Source organism: Neovison vison, chromosome 2 (assembly GCF_020171115.1).
Source record: "Neovison vison isolate M4711 chromosome 2, ASM_NN_V1, whole genome shotgun sequence".
Classification (NCBI taxonomy): Eukaryota; Metazoa; Chordata; class Mammalia; order Carnivora; family Mustelidae; genus Neogale; species Neogale vison.
Window position 1 is genome coordinate 165,860,850 of NC_058092.1, and position 17,117 is coordinate 165,877,966.

Genomic DNA, 17,117 nt, shown 5'->3' on the forward strand with positions numbered 1-17,117 from the left:
CAAATAAATAAAGTCTTAAAAAAAAAAGAGTTATTATTACTAATACAATAATTATAATAACAACAATTAAGTGACTGGTAATAGCTAAGATTATCGAGACAGCCCTAGGGTCTCCCTCTGCTCAGTCTTCCCCTGCCACAAAACGTGGAGTTGAGAAAGATATCTAACGATTTCCCTCAAAATTCAGGGGCATTCTCCTTTGGTTTCCAGCTGTAAAAACTCTTTCTCTGCGTTTCTGACTCAGCACACAGCAAACAGCACAGGGCCCTCTCGCCCATGCACAAAATGCACGGCTGGGTCTACAAACTAAAGCAGGTATACAAAGGTATACAAACATCTGCAGTGGTCAGTCCCCTCCGTGTCACAGAAACTAAGAGTTTCAGAGTACAGCATGCCTCACTGTGTCCATTTCACAGATGGCAAAACTAAGGTTCCAAGACATTCAGTATGTTATCCAGGGTCACACAGAATCTCAAATCCAAGTCTTCTTATTCCAAGTTGAGCAATCTTTGAGGATCCTTAAGGCACAATTTAGTCCTGAGACCACAGGGGGCAGACGAGTTGCCCATGGCTTCCTTACAAAGCTGTGTTTGGGGCTGACTGACAAAACGTAAGCGTGCATCCATGCCCCCTAAAAAGAAGCCACTTTTTTCTAGAGGATACAGTCTGCATTCTCGAAAATTCAGGTTTTGCTTATTTCATAACATTTGTTCCTGACCCCCCTGCTTATATTTCCTTAGATCTGTCTCCTGGGAATTTCCTGGGCCCTTGTACCCCAGATCCATTGCTGGGCACATGGACCCCTCTCCTCTCCTTCCCCAGGGATTCTCAAGCACCAGCTGCTCATTCTAAAGCTTCTCAGAAACCACTTTTGCTCAGCCGGTTTGACACTCACCCGGCAGGTCTGACATAGGCTGGCCCTCCACCAGGACATGTACACCTTTTCCTCTCCTTCTGCACACCCCATACTTCCATATTCTACCCACACGCTAGTCTGGACCCCTAGGTTTCCCCCTAAAGTCCAAGCGGTCTCATTTTTCTGGGTCCACCCACACACATTTTTTTTTTAAGATTTTATTTATTTATTTGACAGAGAAATCACAAGTAGATGGAGAGGCAGGCAGAGAGAGAGAGAGGGAAGCAGGCTCCCTGCTGAGCAGAGAGCCCAATGTGGGACTCGATCCCAGGACCCTGAGATCATGACCTGAGCCGAAGGCAGCGGCTTAACCCACTGAGCCACCCAGGCGCCCCACACACACATTTTTTTTTTTTTTTAAATACTGAATCATTAAGTAACATCCACGTGACTCAGGAACTATTACACAGAAAGTTTTCCAGAAGAGTCCTGCTTCCACCCTCCTCCCCTTCCACCTCTGAAGACAGGCAACCCCTTCTACTGGTTCCTTGTATATCCTGTCAGTTTCTTTATGCAAACAGAAATGACGCTTAAACTCTGGAGATATGTGTTGAATCCTCCTTTCCACACTATTTCCACATCTTGCTTTTTCAGACCTATCTTGGTGAATCTTTCCACATCAATCCAGAGATTTTTTTTTCCCCTTCTTTAAAAAGATTTTATTTATTTGAGCGAGAGAGAGCACAAGTCGGGGAGAGAAGTAGGCTCCCTGCCCAACAAGGAGCCCAATACAGGACTCAATTCCAGGACCCTGGAATCATGACCTAAGCCAAAGGCAGCTGCTTAACTGAGCCACCCAGGCATCCCTACAGAGTTTTCTTATTCACAGGACTCCAGCATAGTGTTCCATGGTATGGATGTACCATAATATATTTACCTAGTTCCCCTTTGATAGACATTTCCACTTTTTTACTACTGCAAACAATGCAGCAATGAATTACCATATACTACATTTTCCACATGTGAAAATAGGTCAATGGGATGAATTCTTAGAAGTGGGATCGCCAGGCCAATCAGCACAGTCATTTGTAATACTGATGCACAGAGCTAAACTGCCCTCCACCGAAGATCTGTTTCTGGAAACTCTACCAAGGTACACATTCACCATCAATACACGAGTTCCAGGGTCTGGAACCGGCACAGAGTATGTTACCAAGATTTTTAGATTTCTTCTAATCTGATGGATAAAAAAATGATATTTCAATAGGATTATACTTTGAATTTCTATTATTCTGAGTGATGCTGCATACCTTTTATCATGTTTAGGACTCTATTTGCTTTATTTATTTATTTTTAAACTTTCATTTATACCCATCCCCTATTTTCTTACTGCATTCTTAGTCTTTTCCTAATTGTTTTATAGGAGATCTTTATATCTGCAGTAATCTTACCGTAGGTTCTTTGTTCCCTGACTTCATCATTGGTGTTACTTGTGACCTTCCTTATGATGCTGCTTACCCTAGAGTGAGTGTTTTTAATGTAGTTAAATTCATCAACCTGCTCTTTCAGTTGGGACTCTAATTTTTCTGGTTATACTATGGCTTGGACACAGCTGATGGGGTTGAATGTGAGAATCACTTCAATCAAGAAAAGAACAGTAAGAAAAGAAAGGCAGGGTTGTTTTGGTCAGTCTTACAAAAGGTCTGAATGAAAAAGAGTGGCTGTGTTTTTGTTTCTTAGAAATTTCTTAATTCTTAAGGATTTTCCTCTGAAGAACAGAGAGAATATATAACCTCTATGGTAAGGAGTACATTTCAAGTCCCTACAAATAATGAGATTTGATGAATTTATGATTATATTAAGTCCACTTATCTGTTTTATCATTATATTTTGAAAAATAATAAAACAAACTGTAATGACAATGAGAAATTCCACATGCCTTTTTTTTTTTTTTTTTGACAGAAGGAGGGAGAGCAAGCGCATGCGTGAGTGGGAGCGGGGAGAGGAGCAGAGAGAGAGAGAAAATCTCAGGCAGCTCAGCGCAGCTCAGCACAGAGCCCTCATGACCGTGAAATCACAACCTGCGCGGAAATCAAGTCAGATGCTTAACAGATTGTGTCCCCACAGGTGCCCACCACATGCCTCATTCTGGAAAAGTATATGTTAATTAGCTTTTTATTTAGTGCTATTGCAAATGAAAGTGTTATAATGAGATACAAATTCCTTAGAAGAATAATGTAGATTAAGCCTATGATAATTTCGGTTTATAAAGCTTCAGTTTATACCTGACTACTTAGTACACATCCATCTTCCCCTTGATCAAACTCAGCCCCAGTAGAAATAAGGACGTTAAAGATATACAACTCATTTGATTAGAACTTTAGAACAAACAAGCATATGAAGGAATGTGGGCGACATTATGTCTAGCAGGGCAGTTTTAAATCAGATAATTTAATAGATTACATCAAACTCAGATAAGATGTGTGATTTCCTGTTCAACCATCACTTCTTTTTGAAGTGGAAATACTTTTCATGTATCTAGATTCCAGTTCCTTTACCTAAGTGGCTAGTCTACTCAATAAATTAACCAATTAAAATCTGAACAAAGACTATGTTAGTCACACAGTCTTTGTACACATGTGAACTTGTATTCATCTGATGCAGGTCACAAGCATCACAAATCACAAACCCGTCATACTCCATACTTCAATTGTTTCTTCAATTTTTTTCAAAAAATATTCCCAGAGCACCAGCTACATGCCAAAGAACATGCCAGGAGCTATGGGTACAGCAGCAAAAGAGACACAAACAAGGCCAGCTCTGTAGCCTATGAGACCACCTCCAAGCCTAACCACGATTCGCAAAGTACTCACAAAACATTAAGGGATTGAAATTGTGCTGAAAATATATTGAAAACCTCATCAGAATTGCCAGATTCAAAAAATAAAAATACCATATGTCCCATGTAGTATTTGGGATATACTAAAAATTATTCGTTGTTTATGTGAACTTCAAACATTAACTGAAGAATCTTGTATTTTATCTGTGGTAATCAAAACAGTGCAGTCCTGGCAAAAACAAACTGGAAAGACAAAAAGATCAATGGAACAGAAATGAGAGTCCAGAAATAAACCCACACATATACGGTCAAGTAATCTATCACAAAGGAGGAAAGAATATGCAATGGAAAAAGAAAGTCTCTTCAACCAATGGTGTTGGGAAAACTGAACAGCTACATGCAAAAGAATGAAACTGGACCACTTCCTTACAGCATAAAGATAAACTTGAAAAGGATTAAAAAGACCTAAATGTGAGATCTAAAACCATAAAACTCCTAGAAGAGAACATAAGGAGAAATTTCTTTTGACATCAGCTGTAGAAACCCTTTTCTAGACATGTCTCCTGAGGCAAGGGAAATAAAAGCAAAATTCAACTATTGGGACTCCACCAAAATAAAAAGCTTCTGCACCGTGAAGAAAACCATCAACAAAATTAGGCAACCAAGTGAATGGGAGAAGGTATTTGCAAACGATATACTTGACAAATGGTTAACATCCAAAATAGATAAGTAACTTTTATAATTCAAAAGCCCCCTCAAAAAGTCTGATTAAAAAATGGACAGAGGACCTGAATAGAAGCTTTTCCAAAGGAGACATACAGTGGGGTCAACAGACACATGGAAAGGTGCTCAACATCACTCATCATCAGGGAACTGGGAATCAAAACCACATGTGATACATGATACATACAACCTTGTACCTGTCAGAATAGCTAGAATTAAAAAAAAAAATAAGTAATAACAAGTGATGAAGAGGATTTGATGAAGCAAAGAATCCTTGTGGGCCGTTCATAGGAATGCACACTGGTGCAGCTGCTGTCGAAAACAACATGACAGTTCCTCAAAAAATTCAAAATAGAACTATCCTACAATCCAGGAATTCCACTACTAGGTCTGGAAGCAACTTTAGTGTCCATTGATAGATGAATAGATAAAGAAGATGTGGCGTACATACACACACATGCGCACATGTGCACGTGCACACAGGAATATTACTTGGCCATAAAAAATGAAATCTTGCCATCTGTGGTGACACGGATGGACCCACAGGGTGTTATGCTAAGCAAAATAAGTGAGTCAGATAAAGAAAAGTACCATATGATTTCACTCATATGTTACATTCAAGAAACAAATGAACAAAGAAAAAAAGAGACAAACATAAAATAGGCTCTTAAATGTGGAGAACAATCTGGCGGTTACCAGAGGGGAAGTGAGGGGGGAGGGGTGACATAGATAAAGGGGATTGGAGCACACATATCAGGATGAGCACTGAGTCCTGTGTAGAATAGTTGAATCACTACACTGTACAGCTAAAACTAATTAATGCTGTTTATTGTATTTATTTATAAATAAATAATGTTATCCATTTTATACTTCAATAAAAATAAATAAATAGTAAAGTAAATAAATAACAAAACTGAGGGGGGAAAGTTATTGTTTATGTGAAGGTCAAATATAACTGGAAGTTTTGTATTTTACCTGGCATCCTACTAGGGCTTCCCTTCTGGAAAATGAGGACTAGCCTTGAATTTATCACATACATTTGAACCTGAGGATGTCTGTCTCTTTACCTCATTCTTTTTTTTAATATTCCATTTATTAAAATCTCTCCTTCAAAAGTCTTTTCAAAGGAAAGTCTTGGAGTCAGTCACAGGGCAAGGGTGATTTCAAGGTCTTGGTTCCAAAGTTCTGGCCACTAGAAACAACGGCAGCGTGGGAGAATGGTAGGCATTGTCTCAAGACATGAGAGTTTTACCCGTTCTAAAATTTCAGACATCACCATTTTTCAAAGTTTAGATCATCTTTCCCAGCAAGCCCTAAGAGCCGTATTAAGAACATTCAGGCTTCACACATGACCTTGAAACTGGTGGTGAGCACAATCCTGGGCTAGGGGAGGCAGGGATGGGGCAGTGGAGGGGGAGGGTTTGCAGCTGGGCGTGTGGAGGGCTCTCTGGAGACACGGGGGGGAAGAGAAATCAACCTCAGGATCCCAGACTGCGCTCAGACCGTCCCAAGTAGCTGCACCCTCCCCCTCTATTAAGCAATGAGTAAAATAGCCTTTTTTTTTTTTTTTTTTTGGAGAACTGCCTCTCTCCCGACTGGCAAGGCTCACAGATTCCACAGTGGAAAGAAGTGTCTGGAAGAAAAGGATAGAAGGATGAAGTTCTGCAGAGGACAGCCTGTACATGTAACCTGAAATAAAATGTCTTGAAAAGAAACTTTGTTTCTTTGTTTTAACCCAGCTTTGTCATTCAGACGAACAAACAGAAACTTCTGCCCACCTTGGAAGGTGGCAGCCAACATGACTTCTTATTCTCCAGGGCAGGAAACAAAGGGTGTGATTTGCCCAAGGGGTGCGTAGTATCTGGCCACCACTTCCCCAAAGAGCCAACAAATTCCTGCCATGTTCTAAAATGGTCAGGGAGAGAAGAAGGAGCAAAGTAGCTCACTCCCTACTGAGGATGGAATTTGGGAACTGGCGGCCCTCTTCAAGCCCTTCCATTTCCTTCTCTGGAGATGCTGAGAACTGACCTTCCATCTTCAGCTCCCTGTTCCTGATCCAAGGCTGGGAAATTTGTCTTTTTTAAATTTTTATGGAAGGCCTAGGAGATTTTTTTTTTTTTTTTTAGGATTTTATTTATTTAATTGCCAGAGAGAGACTGCTAAAGAGGGAACACAAGCAAGCAGAGGGAGACTTCCCGCCAACCAGGGAGCCCAACGCAGCTTGATCCCAGGACCCTGGGATCATGACCCAAGCCAAAGGCAGAAGCCTCACCCACTGAACCACCCAGGGGCCCTCATCTTTCTTCTTAATGTTAATCTGTAACCTCTACTTGAATATCACAAAAACATAAATGCGAGTTAATATTTCTTTTTCTATAAACAGCCAGAGAAGGCTCGATGGAGGAAAAAGAATTCCTCCATGCAGGAAAAAGAAAGAAAAAACAAAAACAAAGAGTCCTATATTCCACCCAACAAAGTGGAACCTAAACACTTATAAGCCAAAAATACACTAACTCTCCTGTCATCTCTCCTCCCCTCTCCAGAGTCCATCCGGCTTTTAAATGTGCTTTAGTAAGGGGGGCCCAGCTCCAACACACCCTGGACTTACCAGGGATTTGGAAATGTCAGGGGAACTAGTGGGACCGCCTGGGGAGCACCGTAAACCTGGCCTCGGCACAAAGCTTAGCTCCAGGGGCATGGATGAGTCCGCGTGGGGCCCGGTGACAGAGGTTTTTGTCCCCCAGATGCACATCTGAACGCTTGAAAGGGGACAGAAGGAAGACAATCAGGCCCAGGAGCTGCTTCCCCACGGAGCTCAGTCAGGAGGTGAGCTGCACGCCTGGCCGGGCCACACTGACCAGCATAGCTTGCGGTCAAAAAATCTGAAACCCGCGCCAGGCCTCAGTTTCCCCATAGCACCTACCTCACGGGATGGTTAGTCAATGTTAAAAGACCCCCAAGGCCACTCAGCAGGAGTGCGGTCAGTCAGTCACACAATGGAATGTTCCACAGCAGTGAGGACGGACAAAGTACAGCGACACACAAGAAGGATGCTCCGAACACTACGTGGCAGGAGGCCAGACACAAAAGGGCCGAGTACCGTCCGAGGGCAATGATCAGGAGCTCACACACAGGCCACACAACACCACCTGCAGCATGGGCAGATGGGGTGGACATCCAGGGTGTCTGACCGGTCACCCTGTGAGCTGGGCCTTTCGCCAGTGCAGGTCAGCCCCCAGCCGAGGACGGCACAGTGCGTCATTGGCTCGGGGGCTGGGGGGAGCCTGAGGGACCTGGCCTGCCTCTGGAACTGCAGGCCCCCCTCGCAGAGCACAAGACAGCCGACATTTAATCACACACCCCATGGCTGCTGTGACACACGCAGAGGGAAAGACCTCTGGCCACCATCACCTGGCTTGTCAAGTCAAGTCAAAGCCTGGGGTCCTGCAGGGAGAGACTGGGATTGTTTTTTAACAGGATTAACCTGACAGGTTTCATCAGTCATTTATTAAAATAATTGTGGAACTCGATTTTGCTGCCTTTTGCGGACTGCATGCTTTGGTACAACAGGATGAGAAATGGATTCAAAACGGCTGGGCAGGCTGGATAGCAATTCTCTGCTTTCCTGCCTCCGTGTTGTATGTGTGAGCTAACTCAGCTGAGGAACTGGAAGGGGCTCCGAGTGCTTCTTCGTGAGCCCGGTTCCCTGAACCATGTGTCTGAACCTTCGAGAATCCACAAGAGGACAAAGTATTCCCAACCACAATCCTGCAGGATCAACACCTTTGCACAACTCATGAGCATTCACACTCCAGAGCTCTCTTGGGTTCTCGTCAGCTGATGGAAACACGGGGAAGGGAAGCACGTTCCCTCGGACACACACAAGGCTCCGACTGTTGAACGACATCATGCTTCTGGGCCTCGCTGGCACGTGACAGGCTACACAGTTTGGAAGACTGCATTCTAGCCTCAGGAGTGTGGGGAAAGTGCACCGCATCACTTAGGACTTAGGAGACTCCTTCTCTCTAGCCCCACTCCCCAGGCAAGGAAGAGAGTTTTCCAGAGGCCTGGGCTTGACAGTCAGCTCAGTGGGCTGGCCCAGCTCCACCTCAGCCTCTCAACCTGACCACGCCTGTCCTCTATGTCCCTCCTCCTCCTGAGGAGGTGCACACCCCTCCTCTTGTCTGTATGGAGGAGGCCAAGAGGGAGCACTGCAGAGACCCCCACAACCCAGTCCCACCCCTGAGCTCTGAACCCTCTTCCAGCGCCAAAATCAACAGCCACGGTCTCATGGATGGTCCGGCCTGATGTGGATGATGGGAGGATTTTCTTCACCCTTTCACGCTTATTTTCAGCGAGTGTTTCCTTTCTTCTGCAAAGGTCATTTTAGATGCCATGCTTCCTAACTTTTCTCGAATACAAATATCCTGCGTGATTATCCAGCATGTACTTTCCATCTGAAGGACTCACCAGAAAGCTCTGACTTCGGAAAGGAGACAAATCCCATGGAGTTGTGGTTTTACAGCCCTAGGAAATCCTTTCACAGGACCTCATAAAGATGCCTTGTCTGAATGCTGGTGATTAACTCTGCCCAAAACACAAGGGTCTTCTGGGTTCGACTGGAAAAATCAGCCTCAAGGCCAAGCTGACTGGATTCTGTGTACCCACCTCACAAGCTGTCCCTCTGTTGACTTGTGTCCGCGAGACCAGGGGACAGGGTGGGGCGTTACACTCTGCTCTTCTGTAGACCCATAGAAACAAGCTAACTCAGCAAACCTTGAGCAAACAGGGATCTTTAATGGAAGATCTGGTTTCAAAATGGAAATCTGGATCAGGTGAGCTGAAGTTTTAGTTTGCGGGGTTTTTCCCCCCTCTCCTCCCAACCCCACTGCCCACCTGCTTGCTTGCTTGCTTGCTCTCTTATGTTGGGCATGTGTTGAACCTGAATAAAGACAGAAACCACAATTTCTTTGAACTGACATTAAAAAAAATGTGATTTAAAAAGCATGGCATGTTTAATGACTTCTCTTCGTGCTATCAATTCTCTATTTTCCTTCCCTTTAAGACAGACTGTTGCCACCCTACAATTGGGTTATAAGGTGCCTTCAAAATGCCAGGGTCTATACAGGTAAACATTGGAAGTCCCTCTTCTTTGTTAGCCTAATGCTCTTTGTATCATTCTCTGGTCTTTTCCCTTCCATTTTTAATTGTGTAAATTACCCTCAAAAATGACACGTAGCTTCTGGCCAAGAATCCTGTTCCTACTTCCAAAGTCAACTTGTGCTGGCCATTTATTTACCTACCCATGCTTCACAATACTTCACATCAAGTTTTCACAACAGCCCTGAAAACAACCCAAATTTCCACCAACTCACAAATACACATGAGTTATGGCCACATGATGGAATATTACGCTGCCATAAAAAAGAATGAGTAACACCTGCTACAACACAGACCTTGAAAACATTTTATGAAGTGAAGGAAGCTAGACAGTAAACACCGTAGATCATAGGATTACGGTCCAGGAAACATCCAGAAAAGGGAAATATTTGGAGGCGGAAAGTAGACTATTGCTTCTTGGGACTCAGGGTGGAAACAGGAACATTGCAAATGAGCATAAGGAATCTTCTGGGTGTGATGGACATGTTCTAAAGTTAGATTATAATGATGAGTGCACAACTCTGTAAATTTCCTATGAATCTATGATTGTACATCACTGAATCTTTAAACTGGGTTGAGTTTTGTAATACGTAGATTCTTCTTCAAGAACGCTGTTTTTAAAGATGTCCTTCACATGTTCATTGTTTAACGAAAACGCTGAGTTAGCCTATTTCATTCGCTTGGAATCTCTTCAAATTCTTGTCATGGCTCCAAAATACAAAATTTTTGTCAAGACTACACACAATAATTCATCTTGACTCTAACATTTATCCTAAGTGCAAAACATCTCCTATTGAGTAGTGTCTTTATTTTGATGAGACTGGGGTAAGCATGGTCTCCAGGGCTTCGAAGCAGGGGGTGCAGGGATGGCTCAGTCTTTAAGTGTCTGCCTTCAGCTCAGGTCATGATCCCAGGGATCGAGCCCCGCTTCAGGTTCCCTGCTTGGCGGGGAGCCTGCTTCTCCCTCTCCCACTCTTCCTGCTTGCGTTCCCTCTTTTACTATGCCTCTGGCAAATAAATAAAATCTTAAAAAAAAAAAAGATTAAAGAAAAAAAGATTTTATTTAAAGATTTTATTTAAAAAAGATTTTTTTTTAATAAAATCTTAAAAAAAAAAAAAAAGGATTTCAAAGCCAGGACTGAGCCCTAAGATAAGAAATGTGCGGGTAAATCAACTGTATGTTCACACAATGGAATACTATATAGCAGGCTTTCTCAACCTTGGCACTACGTGGGGGACTGTCCTATGCATCTTGGGATGGCCAGCAGTGACCTTCCTCCTACTCTCAGTTCCAACGACCAGAAAATGTCCCCAGACATTGTCAACACCCCCTGAGGGGCACAGTCAGCCCTCGCTAAGCATCGCGGGGACACCGCATTGAGAATGGACAAAGCCCACCACACACAATCCGGACGTTCCTTACAAATGTAAGCTGGCACACAAGAAGCCAGGCATGGAAGAACAGATCATATACAACTCGATGCAGATGAAGTTCAAGACCAAGCAAAACTAATCCCACGGTGACCTTGGGAGAGAGAATCAGTGACTGGAGAAGGAGCTTCCGGGAATTGGTCAGCATCTGTTTCTCGGTCTAGGGGCTGGTGACACAGGTGTGTTTATGAAAATTCACTGGGCAGCACAGGTAAGATTTATATATTTTTCTGTATGTATAGTACCCTTCAATAAAGTTTAAAAATAGGGGCCACTGCTGCTGGAGCAGAATACAGGGCATTCAGGGTAACTCAGGAGGGGCGCGGCAGCGACTAACAGGGTGCTAACTCATTCCTCCACTGTGACTCCTTCGGCCCACCCTGACCCATAAGACAGAAATCCAGTGTGTTCCACTGATGAATGATAGCTTGTTCCTGGGCTACTTTGCTATCCAGGTGCCAAAACCAAGAAAGCCACCGCCACCCACCCACTCCGGCCCATTCTCAATTCAGACTGGCAGAGCACAGGCCTCCATTTAATTTCAGTGTGAAACGGAGCTGCAGGAGACAGAACAAAGGCAGGCTCACTCCAGGGCTAAAGAAAAGAATGGGTCTGATTCCCAAATCTGAGAGCAGCCCACATGCCCGAGGAGGCAACGACTACACTCGTGGAGAATGGCTTGTGCTGGGTCATTCATGCTCTCACTCTCAGCTGGGGCTTCTCCAGACCAGCGATGCGCCTTGCCCAGAGTGGACCAGAGCCAAGGATGGAGTCTCTCTCCATAACGACCTTTGATCTAAGCAGGGTTAGGGACTAGTTAGACCCAGGCTCACTAATGGGACTAGTGAGTTCACGCTCTACACAACTTAGCTCCTGAAAGCCTCAAAGTATCAGGAGTTACCTGAAGGAAGTTCGCCTTCCAACCTCGTATGTATATACATGTGTCCAAGTTAACAAATAAATAAGAGAGCAATAAATCTCCATGGGTCTCTCATGTCTCTGCACACCGTGTGAGTGGGGTGCTAACTGCTGTCTACCCTAGGCTGTCTTTTCAAGGGAATAGCCTTGGATTAGAGAGAGAGCACCTCCACCCAGAGCAACGGGCCTGCCTGCTTATTGCCTATTGGTAAAAGGTTCAGGTTCCCGAAGCTCAGAGTTCCTCTCCAGTCATGGAACTCACTGCTTGTGCAGGGACCCATCTAGATGCATCCATGTCACTCACCCCCATGGGAGAGGGGGCAAGAGAAACCAATGTACATACTAATGTTCGTACTGCTTACTGTGATAGGAGTAATAAAGTCCTTTGTCCCTAACCCACAGGGTCTTATGTCTTCTGCCTTGATACTACGACAAGCTTATTGTTACAGAGCTTCTTATTAGATGGTAACTGGGATAAAATCACAGACTTCACAGGTCTTAACTATATACGTTATCTAGGTAGGCAGGTAAATGGATAGGTAGATAGAGTCTTCTATTTTTGCAAAGAAAATCTCCTACCTAGCTCCTCATGCTGGTGGAAAGATACTATTAGCTTACTATGTATCCTTCCACAGATATTCTGGGCATTTATAACTGTATGTACCTTGTTTCTTTTTTCTCCTCAATGTTACCAGGTTATAGACACTGTTTTGCACTGTTTTTGTTTGTTTTGTTTTGTTTTTTAAGTGTTTGGCGATCTTTCCATATTGGTATACCTAGGGGACACCGGGATACTTCATTCTTTTTTAACAGTTGCAAACTAGTCTGTACTATGGGTATATTAGAATAACAAGCCAGTGCTGAGTATGTACTAATCCAACTCTTGTGGGGATTGATATTTAGCTTGTTTTCAAGTCTTTATTACGATACTGCCAAGAATATCACACACACATATTATCTTACCCATGTGCAAGATATCTCTGGAAAAAAAGTTCTAGAATTTGACTTGCTAGCTCAAAAAATATGCCCTATTTTAACTGACAGATATTTCCAAACATCTCTATGATGACTGTACCAATATACACCTTCACTAGCAATGTATGAGAATGCTCATTTCCTCACATTCTTGCCAACACATGTCACCTTCAGTTTTTACCTATGCCAATCTGATGGATGAAAAGTTAAATCTCCACTTCTAATTTTATTTCTGCTAATGAATGAGACTGAGTGCCTTTTCATATGTTTAAGAACCATCTGTATTTCTTTTTCTGTGAATTTCAAATTTTTTCACATTTTTTTTGTTGATTTTTTTTTCTTTCTTTTTTGGGGGGGTAGGAGTGATATATATATATATATATATCATATAAATATATATATTTATATGATATATATATATATATATGCAGCTCTATGTATCCTACAAGTTACAAATTTCCCCCACCCCAGGCTGTTATCTTTTGACTTTGTTTCAATTAAAAAAAAAAAAAAAAAAACCCTTTGGCATGTAGTTTTAAAAATGGTTTTATATTAACCTGTATTTTTACACAAGTTTGTGTATGTGTAATAGCTGAGTTTGCATCATGCTTAGAAAGGTCTTCCAGGTTATGAGACTATAAAAGATCCATGTTTCCTTCCTGTAGCTTTATAATTTTATTCTCTTACACTTAAATCTTTGCTCCACCAAATCATTTCTTTTCAAAATAAGTTCTCAAAACACATTAAAATGTTTATCTTTATTCATAAGGCTAAGTATAGCTAAAAAAATGATTGTTATCTCAACTTTATGATCACATTTTTTTTTTTTTTACACTCCATCCTTGGCAGGCAGAACTAGAATCAATCAGCCCTAGATGTGGTTTGGTTCAAGGTATAGTCCACATGGGGGCAAGAAGATAAACCTTAGAGAGCTAATGTTGTTTTCCTATGAAGAGATAGCAGATAGGTCTCTGGTAGTGACTTGGTAAGGATGATCTACTCTATGAAATTTTGAAATTATACCACCTATGAAAATGAACACCAACCAAAAGAGGCACAAAGAGCTTTCTTGAGGAGGAAATTCACTTGGCAGCTGTCCCTGCTAGCTTTCTCATAGGCTGGTGAGAAGGCTTAAAGGAGAATCCCCTATTCTTATTCACCCTGCTTCCAAGATGCCACACCATGTGTTCTCTGTCATTTGCTTTTTTTTTCTTCTTCTTAAGAAAGCTGTACACCCAACATGGAACTTGAACTCATGACCCTGAGATCAAGAGTCATGGGCTCCACCAACGGAGCCAGCCAGGCCCCCCTGTTCTCTTGCCGTTTTGGATCCCAAGGTCTCCTGACCCACTATAGATGAAATTTGGTGTTCTTCCTGATAGTTGTATACGAGAATTAGAGGAAAAGAATCATTTTTAATTTCTTTTAGGCTTAATAAAAGGTGGGTACACAGTTTTCAAAAGAGCTGTAACCAAATTCACTTCAAAATAAGACAGAAGGAAAAAGAAAGGTGCCATTTTAAAGAAACCAACTGTAAAACACAAAGTCTACCATTAACTTAAGAACTGCCATGGGCTTGAGTCATCAAATCTCTTTAAGCCTAAATATCTGTATTAAATGTCAACTTGTTCTTCTAGGTACTGCATTAAGAATGAATAATCTCTGGGAAGGTAAGTGCTAGAAACATGGATTTTTAAACCTAATGAGATAAATTTAAGTTGATCAAAACCCATAAACAGAAAAACTGAGGCAAGAAAAGTCACAATGGGTGGAAAAGGCTTGTTTATAAATTAAATTGATTCATTCTAACTAATCTTAAGTGCTAGGAACGAAAAACATAAAGGGCCACATTTCTGCCCAGGAGGTACTTCCACATTTTCCCCCAGAAATGCCAGTTACACTGACCACTCACAAAGCAAAGGCATTTTTGGAGAGTTCTTCCACTGTGGGTTCCTGATACTCAAGTCTCAAATGTGACAAAGGAATTCTTTTAGCTGTATTCCCACTAGAACACACTAGGTTCAACAGCGAGGACTGGAGACTTACATTATCAAGAATCACAAGCAACTGACAAAAATGGGCCACCCTCTTGATTGTGATATGAGAATGAGGCACATTTCCAAGGCCAAATGGTCACGACAGCCAAGAACAGCTGACTAAAAGAATGCTCTCCAGGTTTTTCCAGAAAGCTGTCTACTCATTAGGTAATGGCAAAACAGGACAAGCCTGGCAAGCTTTTAAACATTCCAGTTGCAATATTTCATTTTAAATATTCCACGAGGAATGCAGCCATCACAGAAGTCTGCCTTAGCTAGGAAATGGCCTAACATTTCTGGAAAAAAAAAAAAAAATCCAAAAAGGGCAAGCAGCACTCCACAGTAGAGAAACCCAGCCTGTTACTGGCTAGCTGCTGGCCCTCGGGCACGTAGCAATGCTCCACATCTGCCCAAGCAAGAAATCAGGCTAGACCACGGTTTTCTAGCAGGGAAGAATTGAGGAAACTCCCAGTCGGTTTTTAAAGAAACCAACACACACTGATTTAATCCGATTCTCTGGGAGTGCAGTGCAGGCCTCAGTATTTTGTAAAGCTTAGCAGGACTGAAAAATATTGGACAAGACGGTCCCTAAGCTCCCACTCAGGTCTCAGTCAATTCAGGGAAGCATGCAGAACCCACATAATGAATGGAACACAAGACAGCACCAAACACGGGCAAGCATACAGAGAATTCTAACCAGGGACTTACAACAGCCGGATATTAGCAGAGAATAATACTCTCAATGAAGCTTGGCTCCCCGGTCCATGAACAATAAATACTCTTGATTAATGAAAACAACAACAGAACCATTAGAGGCACAGAACCACATGAAAAGTATTAGGTCATTAACCCCTGGTAATAATGTTTGTTCTTTTTATCCAATTCCAAACCTACAAACGCTTCCACATCAAGCTCTGAAAATGTGGAGACACAAATCTCTTTACTATGAACTACAAATCAGAGTGTGAAAGTGGTAGGTTTTTCATTTCATACATTTTTTTTAAGACTTTATTTATTTACTTGACAGAGAGAGCAAGAGAGCACAAGTGGGCAGAGCAGCAGAGGGAGAGAGAGAAGCAGGCTCCCTAGCAGGGAGCCTGATGCCGGGCTTGATCCTAGGACCCTGGGATCATGACCCCAGCGGGAGGCAGTCGCCTAACCAACTGAGCCACCCAGGTGCCCCAGGTTTTTTTGTTTCTCACCAGAAAATACAAGGAGTTGATATGCCAAAAGCCAAGAGATTTCTGTATGAGGACATGTGTATTCCTAGTTTTATGGAAGAAAGAAGTGACGATGAATAGTGACAGCCAGAATCAATCCTCCACGAGGGCACCGTAAGTCAAGTCCTTTAAGTGACCTGTTTGAATGAGGCCTTAAAAAATTAAATGCTCAGTCACTGGAGTGTCAGACTTTTGATTTCAGCTCAGGTCATGATCCCAGGGTCGTGGGATCGAGCCCCAAAGTGGGCTCCTGTGCTCAGCATGGAGTCAGTCAGCTTGGGATTTTCTCTCTCTCTCCCTCTACCCCTCCCTACCACCGCCCCCCATGATGATGTCTCTTAAAGGAAAAAAAAAAAAAAATCCATATCCTTGCTCACAACTGTCCTGAGTTCTCTGGATTCTAGATGAAGAGCCTCTGATCTGACTGTCCCACCTGAAGTGGCTTGTTTGTAAGCCTGCAGGCAAGGTGGAGGGCACGCAAGACCCAGGCGCGCCAATGAGCCTGTTGGGGACCAGTGTCGAAGGCCCTGCAGACAGAGCCCTGGACGGTCACACAATAACGGGGAGAAGGTGGAGGGCTCTCTGAAGTGGGTCCATAAGGAGAGCTCTGTGATCTTCTGGAACAAAAATTTAGACACATCTTTTTTTTAATATTTTCTGCATGGTTCCTTAAGAAATGTACAGTGGCTTATAAGATACATAAAGCATAGTGAAAGCTTGTGAATCAGAAATGGAGAAAAAGAAAAGAGAAAATGGTGCAGAGACATAAAGGGACAGGGCACCAAGCATGAAGCTGGAGCAAAACCATGCACCATGGGCTGCACCTTCACACCTGAGTTCACTGGCAGGCGCTTTGAGGGGGGAAACCCAGATAGTCACATGGTTTCCAGTTTCCAAAGGATGACATCAAAAACAAAAACAAACAAAACAAAGAAACAAGCAAACACCTCCGAAAAATA

General features: G+C 42.8%; 1 protein-coding gene across 2 annotated transcripts in view; it reads right to left on the reverse strand.

Moving 5' to 3' along the window:
- Positions 1 to 17,117, reverse strand: part of PAPSS2 (3'-phosphoadenosine 5'-phosphosulfate synthase 2) — a 70,596-nt gene that overhangs the window by 40,807 nt on the left and 12,672 nt on the right. The window lies entirely within an intron of this gene.